Below are 6,000 nucleotides of genomic sequence, written 5' to 3' on the forward strand. Positions count from 1 at the left end.
CTCTCTTCGATGACTCATCCCACCCAGGGACAGTGAGCGAGCGAGGCAGAGGGAGAGTGAGGGAGGAGAAAGGGAGAGGAGAAGAATTGGAGAGTGTGAGCGGCGACACAACGGCAGAGAGGCAAAAGCAAGTTAATAGATTCACAGAGAAGACATATGGCGCAAAGCATCTCCTGACTGACCTTTAATTTCACTGCTGTGCAAATCCCATTGTGTTCTTCGCTCTAAAAGTAATTCACAGCCATTTATTGGCTCCAAACATGCATGATGAGGCTCACCGGTCCCATGTGAAGTCCCACAAATGATTTCCCTAAACATTCTCATTTTCTCCTTTAAAATGCCTTTTCCTTACGAACTAGCTCGGCAACACGCTGAGCTTTGTCCCCGCTGGTCCGCTCATTCATTTGATGGTATCTGTTAGAGTGATCCCAAACTTCCTAGGCATTCCAGGTCTGTATCACTGCACATCACAGACAAAACTCTCTTTAAATCCCATGGTCTCTAATGTCTTTATCTTATGGTGTGGGGATATTTGAGAAAGTAGATAGACTCTCAGGGAGCTAGGAATGTTGTCACAAGAGGCGATTATACTGCATTGAAGGAGGCACGCTATTGAGCTGGCTGTATTGCTGAGGATATGTCTGTATTGCTGACTGCTGCAAAGCCCACAGATAGTTGAGTGGTCAGGTCCCATGTGCCCGTAGAGCTACACGCAGCATATGGCTCTACTGCATTGCTGTTCTATCCTTTCTGAACATTTTAAGGGCACTAGGTTTGCTCCATAGTTAAATATACTATCTGATAATAAAAAAAAAGCTCCCTTCTCTGATTACATGAGAGTGCGTCAGTCTAAAATTGACCTGACGGTGATGTGTCCGTCATGTAATGATGCAGTTCTCTGACAGGATGGTTTTAAATTAGCTTTATTTAATGGGCTTTATTTTAAACCCTGTGCGTTCAGTGTGGAAGCTTTAACTAGAGAAAATAATGGTAGCAAAGCTCGTTCTCCTCATCGGTGTTTAACTGCAGTGTGTCATTGTGATTTCATGTTGAAAATGAAGGTGAGGGGGGGTTATATACTTTATACAGCTTTTCCACTGATGGTCATTTTTACGACTATCTGCCAGAAAGGGCAGCAGGGTTTGGGCTGCTGCTAGATTGCTTCAGATAATGCAATGCTCTCAGGCGGAGCCCAGGTTTGTGTGTGCTGTGGGCCTGCCTTTCTGCCTCTGAGGGGAATGCTTCTACCCAGAGATCCAAACCGATCCCCCAAAAAGGTGTAAAAGCAAGCCCAGACGAGTCCTTACAGAGTGACACACACTCTAGAGCTTTTGGTGTCATTATTAGACACAAATCAAAGTGATTTGGAGCATCATATCTGAAAATGTAAAAAAACGATTTGCAGTGAAGTTTTTTTTAAAGTCATGTGCAGAAGCTGGGTGTTAATTAGTTAATGATTAAAAAAACTAATTAGGCTCACTTGCAGAGGATCAGAAATGACTTAATCATTTCTCAAAAGTCTTCTCAGAGCTAGTGCTAGCATGTTTCTGATAGCCCAGGGATATACTAGGACCTCAGACTGTGTGACATCATCTGAAAAGTGAAGTCAATGCCTTAAACTTGTATTTTTTTTCCCCCAATGGTCAGCAGGGGGCAACACTCTGGCTGCAGAAGGGTTTATAGCTCTGTGGAAGTCCTCTTGAGAAACAGCCCTCAGGTCCTTTGCTTACTGAGCTCAGTAAACACCTTCCTGATAGGTTTCTGAACTGAAGTTCATTTAGTAAATTAAGGTGTCCAAATGGGCTATTCATCGAGGTATGCTTTATGGAAGCTTTCTTCATGTTAAAAGGGAAGTTTTCCTTCCCATTTTTGCCAGCTTCAAGAACTGAATTCAACTGTCTACTTAACAAGTTGCTACCCTCTACCCCCTGTGTAACGTCTTACACAAAATTTGTGGTTGACTAGAGAAAGCGCACATTTGCTGGGGATGGCCTGCCTGCCTGTAGAGAGCTCTGTAGTCTGATGGAGGCACTGTACAAAGTGCTGTTGGTCCGTCAGCCAGCCACAGAGAAGAGCAAAGTTATAACATACAAAGAACTGAAGTAAAACAAAGACTGTTTTACTTCAGAAAAACAATGAAGTGTCCACTGCAGGCACTGTCTGTGCTTTTTATGCTTGATTTTATTCAAGTTCGTCGCTACCTTCTCTGTTCTCACCAGTCAAACATTCAGCGTTCAGCAGACGCTTACGTCATCTATTTCCACACAGTCAGGACTGCAGTGTTGGACGACCCCTCTCCCACCTCGTCTGAATGGAAACGTATATGCAGATGAACACATTTGCATGACTATAAATTAGACTTTAGAACCATCAGTTAAATGGTCCAATTACGCTTAACAAAATGTTAGCTATTAATTAACCAAATAGTATCATAAATGATGATAATATCAAAGGAAATATTTTATCAATCTTTGTATTTTCTTTCATCTGGGGCTGGGTCGCAGGGGCAGCAGCCTAAGCAGGGAAGGTTTAACCCTAACCCTGAGCCCAGACCTCCCTCTCACCACCCACCTCCTCCAGCTTGTGCGGAGTAACACCAAGGCGTTCCCAGGCCAGCCAAGAGATATAGTCTTTCCAGTGGGTCTGCCCTTGGGTTTCCTCCCAGTGGGGCATGCCTGGTACACCCCCCACCCCCCATGAGGAACCCAGGAGGCATCCTTGTCAGATACCTGAACCACCTCAGCTGGCTCCTTTGGATGTGGAAGAGCAGCGGCTCTGGAGCTCATCACCCTATCTCTAAGGGGGAAGCCAGGTCTTTCTATCACTACCCAAATCTTGTGAACATAGGTGAGGGTAGGGACGTAGTTCGACCGGTAAATGAGAGCTCTACTTTTCAGCTCAGCTCTCTCTTCACCGCGATGGACCAGTGCAGCACCCACATCATTGCAGCGGCATATTCCCGAGGCACGTCCCACAGCAAACCCCGAGGAACATGGTCAAATGTCTTCTCCAAGTCCACAAAGCACATGTAGCCTGGTTGGGCAAACTCCCATGCATCCTCAAGTATCCCTGAGAGGGTAAAGAACCGGTCGAGTGTTCTGCAACCAGGATGAAAACCGTATTGTTTTTCCTGTATCCGAAGTTCAACTAACACATGGACTCTCCTTTCCAGCACCCTAGCATACACCTTCATGGGGAGGCTGAGGAGTGTGATCCCCTTTAGTTAAAGCACACCCTCCAGTCACTTGTGGTTGAATGTAAAGCCCCAAAGCTTCTGAGAAATATCCAGTCAAGGAGGGACATGTAGTGACTGAGGTAAATTCCACTGAGCAGCCTAAAAGAATGCATTACCTGGGGCACCACCTGTCCACTTTGAATGCCAGGTGGATGGAGATACAGGTTATAGATGCTAGCTAACCGCTAGGCCTCGCTTCCACTGACTCAAGTCACTAAACTGGAAACCATGACTGTATTTGGGCTTTTGGTGCTTTTTGGAGCACCAAATTTTTTAATCTCCATTTCTGATTAAAAAAGAAGCTCTCAGTTTATGAAGTCTGTGGTCACTTCTGGGTAAAACAACCCCCAACCATCATACTTAACCTTTACAAACTAAGGGGTGACATCATAATGGCTAGATCTATCGTTTATGTAAGCCTATGGTTTTACCTCCATGTTATGCAAGAGTAACACTAACAGTGTTTGGAAACCGCAGCTAAACCAATAATGTTGCAACCACAAATTTGCAAACTTGTGGCCTTTGAAATATTGCTTGCAAATGTTGTGAGTGGTCCTTGAACCTGGTCCTGGATTTAATGCAAAGTAAAATAGGCACTCAGCAACCTTTTACATAGGAGTAGAAACAGACTATAACCAGTTGGCAGCCATTTGAGCTGAGTCCCATACCACGAAGAGACAAGTCGCAGATGAGTTTGGCTCATCAGCACAGACTGACTCACACTGATTGCAAACCTTGCATGTGGTGACCTGTGCAAACACCTTGCAACTTAAAGCAGGTACCCCGAGGTTGAGGGTGTTGCACCATCAGCTACTGGGGAACCGGTAGCTGCTGCTGCAATCGGTCTCCAAAAGTAATTCAAATTCATATTTTTACTCTATTGTGTCTGAGTCATTAGCCAATATGTTTCCCTGTGTGCTAATGGACTAATAATTCAATTGATTCCTAAGCTGTACACCTATTTGTACAGCTTAGGCACCTATGGCTCCTCCAAGGGCCTGGGTTGAGGCCCATTCCAGGCCATTTTCTTTGTGTTGTTGTCCCTGCACTGTCTCCTTCTTGTCCCGTCTCGATTTTTAAATGTCAAAAGAAAGAACTTTAAAAAGAATAGATGATCAACCCTCAGCATCAGTTCCAGGGTGAAAATGCCCCCACTCAAAGGGGCACCAAATAGTTTGAGCAGTGTCAAAACAATGTAAATCACATGTTACAGCACTCGTAGGAAATAGATCTCAATGAAATTAAAAACCTACAGAAGACTATAACCGCATTTGTTAAGCCTGATAATTATATATATGCTAAACCAAAGGCATTAAAAGTCACTTAAAGGAACTTGAAGCTCCACTTAGCTCATCTGTGTGGCGGTAGACAGATAGACCCATTACCACAGTAGCCGGCATCCATAACATGAATTAGCATCGATAGTTCTGGTAGGAGAAGCCACAGACAGTGATCATCAATCGGGACTGAGCTTATTAACTTCAAAAACTGCTCCAGGGTGTTAATAAGATGGCTGGCGAGTAGCAAAACATGCTGAGAAGTGCTGTGGTTGTAACACGGTCATGTTCCTGTGTCTACAGCTTTATCTGTGCACTTCTCCGGAAAAGTAAATCCACACTTTGTCGAAGCTACTGTGATTGGTTGGTTTGAGTAACGATTTGTCCGAAGATCATGCTTGTGCTGGATGGTCTTTCTTTGCCTTAATTGTATCTATAAGACAAATGCCAGGATTCTGTCATTTCTGTAAGTTTCTATAGAAGCAACAAGTTTTAGCATCAACTCTTTTTGTGATTAGTTTACTTCCAGTCCACATGGGCATCAGAGTGGAGCACGTGCCAAGTTAGATTCAGCACAGGACAATAAATAAAGCTTATTGTAGTGCTTTCCATCATTATTTTCAACACACCAACATATTTTGGTAGGAAGATGATCCAGAGACTTTGAGATTCAAATGCCAAACTGCACTAAAGCTGTTCTGGAGGAGCACGGTAGCACAGCACATTATTAAAATGCTTCCTAGTCCATTTTCCTTTAATTTGTCACATGTCTAAATATTTGTAAGAGGGGGGAAAAAGTTCTGCTGTGATGGTAGAATTGTAAATTCCTGGCAGGAGTGGACAACCAGCATACAGAGGTCCGGCCTAGCCAGCTGCTGAGAGCTGCCATTCCCAAAAACTAAGTGTTTGGCAGGGGACGGCGTTGAGACACACTGGGTCCCCTCCTTCAGCCTGGAGCTCTGCGAGCTCTACTTATTGGAGGAGAGGAGAGAGCTCAGCCCAACGGGAGGCTTTGCTTGTCAGGCCCTGAGCGTGCTGAGTGTGTACTTGTCGCTGTGTGTAAGTCGGCGTGCCAGTTTGTCTGCACCAGTGCGCGCCGTGTTGTGCTTACGTGTGCGAGCGCCCACTCCAGCTGCAGCGAGATTTATAACGTGGCACGCATGTGTGAGTGCGAATGTGGATTCTGTCACCCACTGGGCCTCACACACATTCCAAAATAAACGGCTCCCACCGAGGATTACTATCGATCCGTGCGGAGCGCTCGGCTGCATTTGGAAAGAGAGGGAGAGAGAGAGAGTATGCAACTTCGTGCCTCTCTCACTCTCTCTCTCCTTCTCTCAACCCGACCTGTCTTCTGAGGAATGTTATGTGTCTGCATGTCTGCAAAAAAAAGAAAGAAAAAAGTGTACGGGATGATTTGGAAACACAGTCCACTAAAGTGTTACAATGACAAATCACTGCTAGCTGTCTTTCAGACGTGTGAGGCTG

This window comes from Neolamprologus brichardi, chromosome 15, assembly GCF_056152115.1.
Source record: "Neolamprologus brichardi isolate AB-2024 chromosome 15, ASM5615211v1, whole genome shotgun sequence".
In the NCBI taxonomy this organism is placed as follows: domain Eukaryota; kingdom Metazoa; phylum Chordata; class Actinopteri; order Cichliformes; family Cichlidae; genus Neolamprologus; species Neolamprologus brichardi.